The 15784-nt window shown below is 56.7% G+C and overlaps 1 protein-coding gene across 1 annotated transcript in view; it reads right to left on the bottom strand.

Annotated features, from left to right (window-relative positions):
• The window catches only part of CNTFR (ciliary neurotrophic factor receptor), a 30064-nt gene extending 27545 nt beyond the window's left edge, over positions 1–2519 (bottom strand). Inside the window, exon 1 of the mRNA XM_060101120.1 lies at positions 2488–2519. The gene's annotated coding sequence lies outside the window, so the exon portion shown is untranslated. The remainder of the gene's footprint in view (positions 1–2487) is intronic.
• Between the last annotated feature and the right edge of the window lie 13265 nt (positions 2520–15784).

Here is a 15784-nt window from a genome sequence, read left to right as displayed (position 1 = left end):
CCAGAGAGCGGACACCTTTCTATTCTCTGGGGGTGATGGGGACCCCCTCCCGGCCCAGGTTGCCCTCCCGCATGTCTGAGGGTAATGGGAAGCCCCCATCCCACCCCCAGGTCGTATTTCTGCCCTGTGAGGAGAAAGGGGGAACCTCCACCAGCCTTCCAAGGGACCTTCGTGCACTCTAGAAACGTGGAGTCCCCAACTCTACTCCCCAGGTGACTTCTTGCACTGGGAGTTTGGGGGAATCTGGACATTGAACCGAAGCTCCCCCTTCCTGCCTCCTGAGAATGACAGTGCAATGCCTCCCAGTCCTGCACTTTGTGGGGCATGAGGACCCCCAACGGAGCCCAGGGTCTCTACTCTGCATGCCCAACTCTTCAGGAGGGGCAGGAGCCAGGCCAGAACCCCAAGGTCCCCAGAGGCTGCTCAGGGGAGCAGGCCACTCAAGTGGTGGGAGGGCAAGACGACAGTTGGGCCCTGGGCCTCTCAGGTGTGCACGCACGAGCACACGCACTCATGTGTACACGCGCATGGGGGGAGACCAGGTGGCTGGGGACACTCACACCGAGGGCCACACACCCCTCCCCTCAACCCCATGGGGGAGGGGTGATAAATATTTAAGCGGCTTTTAGCTCTGAAGGGGCTGAAGCTGGGGGAGGGAGGGGGATCCACAATGCCTGATTAATGGGGTTACCGGCTTGGATCAATCCATCTGCCCGCCGCTCCCTCTTCCCTCCTCCCTCCTCCCTCCTCCTCCCTCCCTCCGCCTAATGCGCTTTATCAGGAGACGCTTTTCTGACTTGGCAGCGTCGGGTGTTTTAAATAGACCCATTTAGAGCAGGGGTTGGGGGAGAAAGGAGGGGGGGAAGGGAGACAGAGATTGAGACAGGCTGGGAGACAGAGACGAATCAGGAGAGAGAGACAAGCCCCGGAAGAGAGAGACTGGGAGCGGAGAGACAGAAGGAGATACTGAGACACGGAAATAAGAGGCTGAGGATGACACTCCCACGGAGGGTGAATGGGGCCGGGGGGGTGGGGTGGGGTGATGGGGAGGCCGAGGGGAAGCTGGGGGGCTGAAGTGCAGAAACAAACAAACTAACAAACAAAAGAGACAGACAGAGAGAGGGGAAAGGAGTCACCGACAGCAAGAAGAAACCCAGAGACAGGTTCTCTGCAAGGGCTGAGTGCTAGCCTGGGAGACAGCAGATATCTTTTATTTCCAAAAACAGTTTTTCATCCACTTTGTTAAATTAAAAAGCTGTCTTTAAAGTGGTGCTGGAGGCGCTGCTGCGGGAGGGTGGACAGAACTGCCAAGTCCTCGCTCTCGGCCTCCTCGTCTGCCCCCACAGAAGCTGCCTCAGCCCTAGCCCCCAGGGGTATTCTCCAGCTCCCCTGCTCTCTGTGATCCTCTGGGATCCCCAGGGACAGGGTCAGGGCATCTGAGCTACTGTTCATTGGCAGAAAGTCCTTCCTGCTGTCCGGCCTCAGTCCCTCCTGCTGCAGGGAGCCCATTCTCTTGCCTGACCACTAGCCTTCTCTTCTCTGATCCCAGTTCCAGCTCCCTAAGATGTCCCCAATCGGGGGGAGGATTACGGCCCTCACAGCTGAGCAGCTCACTTTCCCAACCGGCCATCACACTCCTTCCAGGTGTGCCCCCTATTATTGGGTAAATCTGAACTTCTGTCAGATACCCCACTCCAAGTCCCTAGGTCTTCTGGGAACAGTGAGACAGAAGCTTAACTCCCTCCAGCCTTCTGGAGCCTCCCTTCCTCCTCTTCAGAACCCCACCTCCATTTTGTCCCTTTTATGGCCATGTTGTCAGCCTGGATACCACCCCCCCCCGCACCCTCAACAACACCCCATTCCTAGTTCTGAAGGGTCAGCCCCCCCCACCCCCAACTCCCAGGCCAGGAAAATGGCCAGTCTGTTTGGGAGCTGAGATGAAAAGCCCGGCCGGCCTTTGTGGGCCTCTGGCGGGTTTCGGACAATAGGCCCTTCCGTTCCGCTCCCGCGCGCCTCGATCCCATGGACACCCCCACCCTGGGGGCTGCCAATCCGGGGGCCTTGCCTGGCCGGAATGAAAGGCGGGGAGAGTCAGGCCCAGCCTCCGAGGCTGGCCTCAGCAGATTCTGGACTTTCTGACCCTCTATCCCGTCTCCTCCAAGCCCAGCTGCTCCCTGCTGTCAAGCCAGAGAGATGCTTTGGGGGCAGAGAGGGAGCCTGACAATGAGACGAAACATAGTCCCACATCCAGATTCAGCTCCAGTGCAGAACCCAATTTTCTGATCTGGCTTTGCCCTTGCCTGTGTGACTGTGGGTAAGTCTCTTCCCCTTTACAGGCCTGTCATGAAAAGCCTCAGGAGGAAGGAGGACGGGAGAGCAGGAAGGGATCTCAGGCCCTCCTTCACTCACATCCCCAGACCTACAGCCCCAATGCACCTGCCAGATGCCCTGAAACTGACCTGCCTCCCCTGGGTCCCCAGCACATACCTCTTCACCGCTGGCCGCACACGGAGCACATCAACGTCCTCCTCCTCCAGACCAAACTCTTCCTGAGACTTCCAAAACCAAGGGGGCGGGATGATGTGACAAGGCTGGATTCTAGAAGGGCAAAGGGCACAAATCAGAGGCCACAGAGGAGACCTTAGTCCAACTCAGAGCTCATTTCACACTCACAACCCCACTGTGAGAAGGAGAGACTGAGGCAGGCAGCAGGTAAGTGTCTAGAAGAGAAAAAGTTGGGAGTGGTCCAGACTCCCTGCGGCACCCTTTGCAGACCTTAGGTTCTGAACCACAGGGACAAAAGGAGGCCAGAAGCCAGAGGCCTGACACCACACATAGATACACACCCAAAGACAATCCAAAATCCCCACACAACCAGTTCACAGACACAAGCACCTCCATGTCACACACATTCTCCCATGCATACTCACACAGAGACACATGGCCCCCAGCAGGGCATAAACACCCACCATCATACTGTTTTCTCCTCATCACCACTACGATTTATTGAGCATCTGTTATGTGTCAGGAACTGTTAGGCACTTTATATGCATGATCTCATTTAATCTTCATGACTTCTCCGTGAGGTAGGTTCTATTATTATTCCCATTTGACAGCTGAAAAAACTGAGATTCGGGGAGGTTAACTTGCCCAAGACCACACAGCTGACCCATTCCACAGCATAGATATGAGTGCAAATCTAGCTCCAAATCCCTTCTGCTATACCAGTTTGCCTCTGCATATCTCTCTCCCACCAGCACAGTGCCTTTCCCAATAATAATAGGAACAGCTAACACTTGCTCAGGGTCCTTGATGAGCCAGATATCATGCTGAGGACTTAACACACAGTTTTTGCAGATGAGAAAACTGAGGCTCAGAGAACAAAAGCACCTTGCCCAAAGTCACATGACTGGTAGTTGGTAAGAAAGCTGGCTATTCTGAAAGTCACAGTTGCTTCTAGAACTTCACTTACTTAACAGAGCCCTCGACTTCTACAAGACCCCGGAAGATTCTCGGGGTTCAACTGCTCCTCTCCCCGCCAAAACAGGTCCCAGATGTGTCTGCCAAAGGCATGATCAAGTGCCTAAACACATACCCATGAGAAAGGGACTCCATGTCATCCAACCCTGCCCAGAGAGGCAGAGGTACCACCAACCAGGGAGAGATGGCCAGAAACTAAAACAAGGTGTTAGAGACAGGCTGGCTGGTGGTAACAGATACAGACACACCAAGAGATACGCAGGCCCAAAGAGAGGAAGACAGAGACAGACACATGGGACCAAGGAGTGACAGAGACAGTGGGAAAAGGAGACAATAGAGGGAGAGGAGTTTACAGGCCGACATGAAAAAACACAGAAGGATAGACACAGACATACAGACACATATGGAACCATCCCACCTTCACAAGAAGAAAACTGTGAAAACAAGACTCAGGCAGTGTGTGGTATGTGTGTAAGTGTGCATTCGAGTGTGCCTGTGTTGGGGGCATGCAGAGTCTGTATCACTACACACATTACACCAGCTGCTTCCAGCAATTTCATCTGATTAATAATAAATGCCCCGTAATTACAGCCACTCCCCCAGCCCTTCTTCCTGTTTTTTGTCAGCTGCCACCAGGCCAGCCCCCTGTGGACCCCACGGCCCCTTCCATCCTCACCTGCTGCCTTCTACAGGGCTGAGAAGACATGGGCTAGGGAAGGAGACCAGACTCCCAACCTGAGGGGGAATACCCATTTCTCTATCTTGGATTAATGCCCAGTGCCCCCAAGCAAAAGGTCATTTCCCTTAGGTCTCACTCAGAACTCTCCCCCTTCCCTGGGTATAACCTGTGACCCCTAATGTGGCTTAGAGTCCCAGGTCTGGGGACACAGAGGGAAATGAACTCTGGACTCCCCTTGCCCACTCTTCATCACTCACTGGCTGAAAGAAGTCTCCATTTCACAAAGCTTCCCCAGCCTTGGAACCCCACAGGCTCAAAGGAGGAAGGGACCAGGACAGACGCCCTTTTCCCACCCCGTCATTCCAACCCAGGCAGCCCCAGAGTCTCTGCCCATTTGTGTACTCTCACGCTTTGGACACGCCGTGGCTCCGCCTCCATTCCTGAGTCCCCCCAGGTCCACCTCTTTCCAGGCCTCCCACCCGAGCTCTCCAAGGCAGCTCTATCAGAATCAGCTGCGGGTTTGTGCTGATCTGTTTCTAATCGCTGGGGCCTGGTTCACGCTGGCCCCCACCCCCCAATATTGATTCCATTATTTGGAGAGTCATTGACGTCAAGGACCTGGATGGGTGCCAAAACCGCCTTCTCTCAGGGCCTGGGCCAGGGCCCAGCCCCTCATCTCGCGATTTCACGGAGGGGCCCAGAAAGGTCAGCTCACGGGCCAGGGTCACGTGACATCTGCCCTCAGAGGCTGGGGTTCTTCTTACCCTTTGGGGCCCACTGTGCAGTTCTTTTCTCCTGGGGGAGAGGGGCTACACAGAGGCATGGGGGTCAAAAGTGAGGTGGGGACCTATAGAATAGGGTGTGGAAGAACCTCATTGGGTCTTGGGCTGCAAAGAAGAGCTCTAGGAGGTAGGGACGGAGGCAGTGGCTACTTGGGGAAGATTTTGTTCTTTGCCACACACTATTTTGGAACATCCTGTAGCTGGACTTGAAATGACTATTAGAGTACTATTGACTACTCGATTTTTATGTCTGCTATCAGATGTATCTCCAGGCTCTCTGAGAAAGAAATTCTCTGCAGTGCAGGATAACAGTTTACCCTAAATGTTGCCATAATTTGACTAACTGGCACCACTATTTTATAAACCTTTGTTCCATATAAAGCAAAGGCTCTGTCTCCTGTGCAACTCTCGCCCCTGCTGCCTCAGTTTCCCCACACTCTCCCAGTCTCTCCTGCCTCTGTGCCTATCCGATCAAGATGCAGCCACTGCTACACTGACCCACACCAGCAACTCCTTGGCTCTGGCTGGACAGGGTATTTTTAGGATCCGAACCCTGTGTTCTCAGACAGACATTAATAACCAATACAGACAGTCCGTGGTGCCCACAGCAGCTAAACAAACTCGGAACCCAGCCTCAAAGGCTCTGACATGGGGTCCACTGCCTTAGCTATAGTCCAAGAAACCCAGACCTAGAGAGACCAAGGAACATGACATGCTCACAACCATGTGGGGAGAAAAGGACTTTCCCATCTTCTGAAAAATCCTGAGGCTGGGGAGAGGACAGAGGTGACCTCTGACCTCTGCCACAGAAGCAGGGTCACTGCCCTGTCCCAGTCTCACCTAGTCCAGACCTTTTCAATGAAGAAGCTGCCTATCCTTTGCACTCCTTCCCTGAAAGCAGGGAAGTCCTTCCTTTAGTCTAGCTGCAAATCACTCAGGGGTCCTTTGAGCCAAACAGGGTTATACAATAGAGGCTGTTGGGTCTCAAGCCACAAACCCCAGAGAGTCCGCTCTCCCCATGGTCTGTCCCACTCAATGTTCATTCCTCAACATTTCTTGAGCACCTAATCCCTGCCAGGTACTGTGCCAGGAGTTAGGGACATGGTCCTGCCCACCAACAGCACTCAGTCTGGCAGGAGAGAAAAAGATGTATTATTTACTCAGCAATGCCCTCCCACTGTGTACCTGGTCTGTGCCAGGGGCAGGGTGGGTGGGTGGTAAGCAAAGCAGCCCCCAGTCCCTAGGTCCCAGAGTTCACAGGCAATTACTATGCAGCCTTGGTGAGTATTGTGAAGAGGAAGTACAGGTAACATATGGTGGGGCATGCTGACTTCTTTCAGGACTGAGGATGCTTCAGTCCATTCCTAAACCCCAGGACGGGCCCTTGGACTGCCCAGAAGTCACCATCATAGTCTAACTTCAGTTCCTTCCACTGTAGCTCCAGCCCCAGCTTCTGCAGCTGGTTCCCCACAGCAGCAGGGTCTAACTCTTCCCCACATCTGCCCCAGCTCTTCCTCCCACTCCTTGGCTCTGGTGACCTCCAACCCAGCATGCTCTGTGCTTTGGGGGTTCTTTTTGCCCTCTGCAGAGGTAAAGGGGGGGGTGACGACCTCAGGGCTCTCAGCCCACAGGGACCACTAGGCTCCCCAGCCCCTCCCCACAGGAAGCCAGGAGCCGGGGTGGGTGTGGTCACCCTGGGTCACAGGAGTTTACACAGCTGAGGTCTCCACCACTCCCCCCAACCCCACAGCGGGTCTGGAGGAGGGGTCAGCTCTCTCTTCTCAGCCTCCTTGTTCTCTGGGACGCCCCCCCCCCCCCCCCCGCCGCAACCAGGCACACAGGGATCCCCACCCCCCCGCCGCCGCAACCCATCTGCATTTCAAAGAAAATACACTCCATCTGTTTCTGATTCATTTACACTTCAGCTCACCATGGGGGGGCAGAGCGGGGTGCTTCGCCTTCGAGCTCACCACCCCCATAGGGGGGCTGGAGAGCACGTGTCCCCCTCTGGGACAAGGAGCAGTTACAGCCTAGCCATGTGAGCCTGATGGCCAGGTCCCTACTTCGTGGGCTCCCAAGGGGTGCTCATGTACCTCAGCAGCCCCACCCACTGGCCTCCACAGTGGGAAGGTATATAAAGCCCCGGGCAGTGTCTCCAAGGCAGGTGGAGTCCTAAGGTTGGTTGCAACCTGACCCAATTGCCACCCCCCCAGGGCTATTGCTCTTTTGGGAAGAAGCAGAGTGGAGAACGCTGGGCATACCCTGGAGACAGGATAAGGACTCAGGCATTCCAGGAGACACTGTGAGATATAACATAACTTGGTCCAACCCCTTTCCAGCCAGGGCAGAGGAGAGAGAAGCGGGTGGGTTCCAGTCCAGTCTTCTCCTTCAGCCACCTTCTCACCACAGATCTGGGGCTACCATCTCCCTTAGAATCAGAGATTCACCATCCTGGAAAGGTCAAAGGAGCCAGAGGTCTACCCCTCACCAAGTCAATCTTCACACCTCTCCCAACCTAAGGATGATTGGGATGGGGGAGATGTCTTGGGAGGACACGAATCTCATTTCCCCATACCTGACCCTCTCTATCACAGGAAGGGTACCCAAAACTATTTAAGGGGGATGTGCATGTACATGGGGAACTCTAAGGGTACATGTCATCCCTGTACCAAAAAAGCCACTCAACCTTCCTGCTGTGAGAGCCTCTGGAAGAAAAGGCAGAAAAATTTAACTGGGTCAGTGTTTCCCACCGCCCTCTCCATCAGCCCACAACCCTAATAAGAGATGTGACCAAACACGTATCTCCTCCCCTCCCCACCTTTGGAGAGGACAGATCTTGTTCCTGTGCCCAACTGCCCTGAGACACACCATAGCATGGGTGTATTTAACTATGAGTTCTAAGTTCCACTGGGAGTGTGAACACAGTCCTAATGTGGGTTTGAATGTGAGCCCCGGATGGAAGCGTAACTGTGTGTGATTCTAAGTGTGACCCCCAGGGCTCCCATGTGAATATGAAAGCCTCAAGGTGCAAGCATGAGTCTGAGTGTGAGCCCTAGGGCCCTAGTGTGGGTCTGAGCACAAGCCCCAGGATGGAAGCAAGTTTAATGTAATTGACAGGGATGTCAATCTGAGTGTGAACTCCAAGATGCAAGTATAGGTTTGACTGCGAATGTAGGTCCCAGTGTGCATGTGACTGTAAGCCTCAGGACGGAAGTATGAGTCTGTGAACCCCAGGATTCCCAAACAAGTCAGTATAGGCATTAGAGACCTAGAGTTCGTCTGAATGTGAGCCCCTGGTCTTCACGGCTTTCTGAATGTGAGCTATGTTTCCCCATGTGAGTCTGAGTGTGAGCCCTGGGGTCTCTTTATAAGTCTGGGTCCCTAAGTGATCCCAGGATGGAAGTGAGAATCTTGCATGTCCTAGTGTGAATCTGAGGGTGAACTGATGTGAGCATGAGTGTATCAACCCGTGTCCTACGTGAGTCCTTGAGTTCAAATGTGGGCCCCAGGTTCTCCATGTGAGTCTGAGTGTGAGCCTCAGAATGTGTGAATCTGAGAAAGCTCCAGGGTCTTAGTGTGAGTCCCATTGTGAGCCCTAGGACTCCAGTGTGTTCTGAGCATGGGCTCTAGGTCTCAATGTTAGCCTATGAGCCTCAGGACAGAAATGTGAATCTAAAGTGTGAGCCTAGAGTCCCAATGTGAGTCTGAGTGTAAACTACAGGACTGAAGTGTATCACTGGATATGACAAGAACATAAGTGTGAATCTGAGTGCAAGTCCATTGTCCTGGTGTAATTCTTGGTGCGAGTCCATATGAGTTTAAGTGTCCCAGTGTGAAGCTGAGGAGGAATTCCAGAGCCCCTAGAAGTCTTGAGTGTGAACTTTAAATTCCTACTTTGCACATAAGGCTCAGGGTCCCAGTTGGAGTATTAACTGTGATGGAGTGTGAACCTTGGCTGCATGTCACCGATCCTGACCAGGAGCCCTAAGAACCAGTCCAGAAGATTTGTGTGGGTTTTGGCAGTGGAGCAGGGATGTGCAGTTTATTGAGACACAGCCCCCTCCACCCGCCAAGCCCCGGCTAGCCCTACAGCCGTAGGAATATCCAATTGTTCAAGTCCCACCACCCCCATACATGCATTGGTACACCATCACACCCAGAGTTAGACACACAGAAATGCACTCAGTGTTTCAGACCCCCTGGACAAACAGCAGTTACAGATGCACAAACACACCCAGCATTTCATACTCCCACCACTTCAGTGATTACAGCCACACGAATACCCTAGCGACACAGACACTAATATACCAAGTATTACAGGCAACACAACTAGTGTTGCAGACACACTCCTACAGCGGCATGCAGACACACACCCAGTGTTGCAGACAAGCTGCCAGACACACAGACACACACAGAGGCTTCTCAAAGAGAGAGACTAGACGGAAAGAGAAAGAAAATGCTGAATTTTCAACAAGGCGTGAAATAGTCCTACCCGCCTGAAGCTACTGAAGGGGGGAGGGGGTCTAGGGAGCGCAAGAGGAGAGGCTCGGGAGAGGAGAGGAGAGGAGGCGAGGAGGAGAGCTGTCCGTCTGGTGACCTCCCTACGGCCCAGCCCCCACGCACGGGGAGATACACTCCTCCGAGCAACACAGGGATACCCAGGCCGGCTCATGTAGAGCCGCACTGTGGGAGACACACACCGGCGGACTCACAAAGAGACGGGGATACACCACAGGCGGACCCACACGGACACACAACACAGGAACACTTACAAAGACATACTGGAGGAGACCCACTAAATGGAGATACATCCAGGCGGACTCACGAGAAAACCACAGGCGGGCTCACGCTGACACACACACACACACACACACACACAAGCGGATTCACACGGACACACATACACCGGCAGACGCGCAACCGTCCATTCACACCCCTGGGCGCTTTGAAGTCCAGATTTCTGCTGGAGAAAGAAGCCGCCTCTGGGCGCGCGGGGGTCACTGCGACCCCCCAGCTCCGGAATTTTCCCAGACCCTGCGCGCGATGCTGAGCGATGAGGGAGAACAAGGAGGCTAGGGCAGTTGGCCCCTGCCACCTCCCGCCAGCCGATTGTCCACCCCACCTCCCACCACGCCCAACCCCCGGCGCACCCGGACGTGGGGGGCAGCTTCTCCTGCGCCCCCGCCCCCGAGTTTACGGGCAAAGTTTCCCGTGAACTTTCCTGTCCCCCTCCCCCCCGGTCTCGGGCCCATGCACGTCCCCTCCCTCTTCCCGCGCGCACGAGGGCCGCGGGTCTGTAGGTCAGCCTGAGGGTTTGAGGGTCCGGCCGCGCGCGGTCCGCGCTGGGTACTCACCGCGCCCTCGGGCCGCCGGGGCTCCGCGCCTCGACCTTCGACCGCTCCCGGTAGGGAGCGAGGCAGGGAGCGCGGAGCTAGCACCGCTGCCAGATCCCGCCGCCGAGCCCCGCGCCGCGCCGGCTGGAGCCGCCGCGTCCGCTGCCGCCGCCGCCGCCCGCTCTGCACCGGCTCCCCGGCGCTCGGCGGCTTTAACCCCCCCATCCTCCTCCCTCCCTCGCGCGCTCCCTCCCTCCTTCCCTCGCCCATGTGACCGCGGGCGCCCGCTCGGCCGCGCGCGCCCTCGCTCCCCTCCCCCTCCCGCCTGGTCTCCCCGCGCCTTCGCGGCCGCGCGCCACGACCCCCCTCCCGGCCACGGCCCCCGCGTGCCCCCACCTTGGCACGCTCCCGCGCCTGGCACGCGCGGCCCGCTCGCGCGGGCACACTCATCCTGCGTAGGCCTGTGAGCCCCCGCTCCCATTTGCCTCGTGCTGGCACGCACCCTCCCCCCCGCGGGCACACTCGCCCGCACTGGCACGCTTGGCCCCCTTGCATTCGCCCTCTCTCGGGAACGCCTTCTAGACTGCTGTAGTCCCCGCGCTTCATGTGCAGCCCCGACCGCGGGTCTCAAAAACGCGCACGCACACACACCCACACCCACTCCGCTGGATCCCCCAGGGCCGCTGGGCGCGCACCCAGTCCCCCCGGGTCGCTCATTCACACTCACTCGCTCACTCAGCTTTGGCCAGGTCTCCGCTGCGCACACTCCCGCACGTTCAGGCCCTGACTGCCTCGCACCGACACCCTGGCACACCCCGGGCCAACTCTCGGGGTCCTCCCGCCGGCGTCTCCGTGAGAAGAGCGCGAGCCAGAGCCCCCGGGCCCCACTTTGGGCAGGGTAGGCCATAGGTCTCCGCGCCTCCCCTCTTCCTATCGCCCCCCAACAACGACCCCACCTCACACCCCGCCCAGGCACAGACACTTACACCCCTCGCGCTGAAGAAAGGAGGCTATTTGCTCGCATGACCCAGCATGGACCAGGCTGGGAACCTAGGCCCTCGCCTCCCACCAAGTCTCCGGTGACACGCCACAGCTACCCTCTCCTTCTTCACCCCACCCCCCACCCCTGGACACACGGCCTGAGGAGTGACTGCCAATGGGATGCGGGGCGTAGGGAGGGTGCGCCCTTTATGCCTGGACCTGCAGTGCCGGAGCGCGAGTGCCAGAGTTTGGCGCTGGAGGTTCACCCCTCGAGTTTCCCTTCGCAGCCTGGGCCTCTGAGGGGCGGGTGTGCTCACTTCACTGGCCCCCGCGCCTCCGGTCTGGCTATTACATGGGGGATTAAGGTTAGACAACCTGACTCCTTCTGAGGCCACAGGAGAGCGCAACAGAAAGGGTGAATGCCAGCGGCGGAGAACGAGTGGCCCGCCCCCATTCCCACCCCACGGATTTTTCACCTGACCTTTGACCCATAATCCCTGCTCCTAACCCCTCCCGAGAGCTGCGCAAGGCCTGGGGGCGGGGAGCGGGGAAGGAAATATCTCGCTGCTTCCTCACACCCTTCCCTAGTAGGCTGCCCAGAGCGCCCGGGCCCCTTCCCAACAAATGCCTCAGGGACTCCCATTGCAGAGGAAAAACCTTCTTCCCGCCACTGCCCGGGCTTTTCACTTTCACTTCCGTGGCCGCAAAATCCCCTCAGTGCAACCGGCAGGGGTCAGTCGGGGCTGTGGCTCAGAGAGAGCCGGCTGGGGCTTAGGGACACACAGAGAAATAGTGGCGCCCAGCTGAGATCCAGGTCACCCCCACCCACACAGTAGGTGTCCTTTATCTGGTCTCTCCGGGCCCGGAGCTTCCAAGTACCCAGGCCGCGGGCGGGGACGAGGTGGTGGGCACCGGGAAGGAATAGAGACGGTGCGACAGAATCTGTGTTGGGGTGGGGGGGGCGGAATTACCCCTCCCCCGGCGCCGAAACTAGGCCTGGGAGAGGTTGGGTTCTGGGGCGGGGGGGCCCCTCCCCTCGACGCGCCGATGGGCGTCGAGATCTGCGGGTGGGGTGACCTGACCTCCGGATACCCCCGTGTCCTGGACTCAGCCTCATTCTGCCAGGTTGAGAGCAGTGGGGAGTTCCGCCCCGGACCAACGTCACCTCTCCACCTGGGGACGCCTGGGCTGCCGACGGCAGTGCCCAAGTCCGCGGGTGCTGGGGCAGGGTCCATGCGGGGCAACCGGGGTCCGGCAGCCGGATAAATCGGTGTGTCAGAGGATTAGCCAGGACCAGAGACGCACGTCGGATCGGATCCCGGCGTCGGTCGATCTCTAGCTTCTCCCGGCTCAGTACCCGGCGGCCGCACCCGCTTCCCCAGGGCCGCAGCGACACCTGGCGGGCGGTGCGAGACGCGCGTTCTCTCTCAAGCTGCGGCTCCAACAGAGAGGCAGCGCCCACCTACTGAGCAACCGGGGTGCGGCCCCCCCTCTCCCTCCCGCCGCTACCGCCTGGTCCAAAAGCGATTCTCCTTGCATCTCAGCTGGGGCAACAGATTACTCGTGGGTTTCTGCTCCTGCTGGCTCCAATGCTCTATCTACACATGAGCTTCTGAGCTTTCTTTCTTTCTTTTTTTTTTTTTTTTAGCTTCTGAGCTTTCTAAGCTTCCGTGTTGAACCCTCCTGGACCCCATTTCCCTGGGGCAAAGCCAAGCCTCGTTGGCGGCTCTTCAAAGCCTTGCAAGAACTGGCCCTGCCTCCTCTCTAGCTTTATTAGGCGCCCCTATCCCCAGTATCCCCAGCTCTCCACCAGCCCCCCTCTGTCTCATGGCACCGCTATCCTTAAGCCAAACCCCATTTCGCTGACACCCTCTCCCAGCCCTACCCCATCGTCACCATCTGCCTCTCCTATGAGGGGCAGTGGGAAATAACGCCCCCAGTTCAGAACCCTAGTGTCCTGCAAATGATGGTTATCCCAGATTTGATAATCTTGGAAGGCCTTGGGAAATTGGGGAGGGGGGAGGTTCCCCTTGACTTTGTAAAACTCCCTGGAATTTTATACCCACCATGAAAGACTTTTGGCTCCACCCTGGCAAGTGACCTTAACTTGAACCACCTCCCATCCCCCTTCCCCAGAAGATAACTGTGCCATCCCAAGCCTTTGGGTAGCAAGGAGCCTTCCCCATTCCTGCTGTCCTCAAGGAAAGAGAGCCCCCACCCCACCTACATTTTCCAGTACTCCTAGGGGAAGTGGTGTTTATTTCTAACCTGCTATGCCATCAGAAAGGTCCACCGTGAGGCACATACCTGGCTACCCAGCATCACAAACACTCACACAGAGCCTCTATCTTACCTACAAATGCCAGACATAGGCTTCCCTGGTGGTGCAGTGGTTAAGAATCCACCTGCGGACGCAGGAGACAAAGATTCGAGCCCTGGTCTGGGAAGATCCCACATTCCGCGGAGCAACTAAGCCAGCGCGCCACAACTACTGAAGCCCGTGCACCTAGAGCCTGTGCTCCGCAACAAGAGAAGCCACCGCAATGAGAAGCCCATGCACTGCGACAAAGAGTAGCCCCCGCTCGCCGCAACTAGAGAAAAGCCCACGGGCAGCAACAAAGACCCAAAGCAGCCAAAAATAAAATAAAATTTAAGAAAATGCCGGACACACATTATGTAAAGTCACACACCTGGCCTCAAAGAGTCAAACTTGTATATTGAACCTCACTATGGCACACTGGGAGTCAGGGACCCCTGCTTGGGGCTGGGGGTTAGAGGTCTCAGAAGGGCGGGACTCCCCGAATCACGCACTTATACACCATACCACATATAGACACAGTCACCCACACAATCATGTACTCAGTCACACCACGTGTCACACAGGCACACGCGCAGTCACACACGCTCTCAATCACACAGAGTCCCACACTGGGGTTTGGCGGGTCCGGGCGCTCTCAATCACACAGAGTCCCACACTGGGGTTTGGCGGGTCCGGGCGGGCTCCAGGAGGCGGTTACGTAAACGCCCTCACAGCCCCCCTCCTCGCTCCCCCTCACCCCCCTCCTGCTTCCTCACGCAGTGCCAGCGCCCGGGGCTGCTTGGCTGGGGCCCGGGAACAGCTCGGCCTCACAGAGGCTCCAGGCGCCGAGAAACCTGATCCGACACAGCCCCAGGCTGAGCCAAGGAGGGGGACCCAGAGCACGCCCCCCAGCACACTCAGGGTCCAGCTCAGACCCCCAGAGACGACTCACCCACATCCTGGGACAGCATCTAGGCCCCACTTACAACACCCCCTGCAGACCCCCTTCTGGAATCCTGTCATCTGTATCGCCACCTGAGTGTGCCCTGAACCCTCCAATCTCTAGCACCAGAAAAGGGCAAAGATCCCCTAAAGGTAGAGAATGGGTGAGAGCTGAAGCCATAATGTTGGTGCCTAAGTATTCAGCCTGGAATTGCTGAATACTCTAGGAGTTCTCTGGAGCCATCTCCCCTTCCTCCCTGGGGTTCTCTAAAGCCACTGAGAGATAGAGATGCTTCCACTCCTGCTCCAGGCCCCCCTCAGATTTGTTGCCTACCGATCCCAACATATTCCATCAGAATTCTAAATTATCTGGATAGGTCCAAGGCCCCCCTCCCTCTCTTTGATATCCTTCCTTCCTCCTTAGTTGGCAGTTCTAACTCCAGTCTAACCCCAGTTCCTCCTGTTTTGCTAAGAAGGAAGCTTGAGGGCAACCTGAGACATTGGGAATGAAATCCCTGAAAGGAGGAAGGATTAAGGCTCAGGAAGCTCCTGAAAGTCAGGAGTCTAAGAGAAGGGGAGAGACTGTCTGTGACACCCCCCACCCCCACCCCAGCATAACCCCCACCCCACTCTGCAGCCCAAACTCAATTTTTCACAGTAGCTTTTGAGTATCTGCCTGGGCTGCCCAGGCCCAGGCAGAAAGGGAATTTCCCCCTACGTTCTCTGTTAATGAACAAAACATTTCATGTTGAAATTCCTCCTCTGCCCCCCGCCCAGTGTCTCCAGGGCCCCCCAGCCTGACCAAGCAGGGGTACCACCAAGAGGCGAGTAACAGAGTAGGGGGCAGCTCCCAGGGGAAGTGTAACTTACACCGAGGAGGCATCTTTTTCATAAATAATTAGGGTGGCTTTTTTTCACTTTTGGCTAAAATCAACAACTCCTGTGGCAGCTTCCCAGAAAGGGCGGCGGGAGGGCAGCCGGAGCTGTCCCAAAGCCCAGGACACGGCCCCCCCACCCCTGGGCGAGGAGCCTTCCCCAAGTTGTTTTCCTGGTCTCTTCCTCTTGGATGTTTTTTTTGATTATTAATCACATTTTCCATCTGCAGGCTCAGTCCAGACCCCCTCCCTCTGGGGTCAGGGCTGGACAGAGAGAGGAGGAGCGGTCTCCAGGAGGATGAGTTGGGGATAAGATGGGCAGTGACCCCTGGTCTTGGCTGACCTGAAAGAGGTTGTCAGTGGCACGTCACAGATCACACCTTCACCAGCCTGGTACATAAAAGGATGTTGGT

The sequence above is a fragment of the Mesoplodon densirostris genome, chromosome 6, assembly GCF_025265405.1.
Source record: "Mesoplodon densirostris isolate mMesDen1 chromosome 6, mMesDen1 primary haplotype, whole genome shotgun sequence".
Classification (NCBI taxonomy): Eukaryota; Metazoa; Chordata; class Mammalia; order Artiodactyla; family Ziphiidae; genus Mesoplodon; species Mesoplodon densirostris.
The sequence above is the reverse complement of the archived record's forward strand: the minus strand, read 5'-3'. Positions and strand labels throughout refer to the sequence as shown.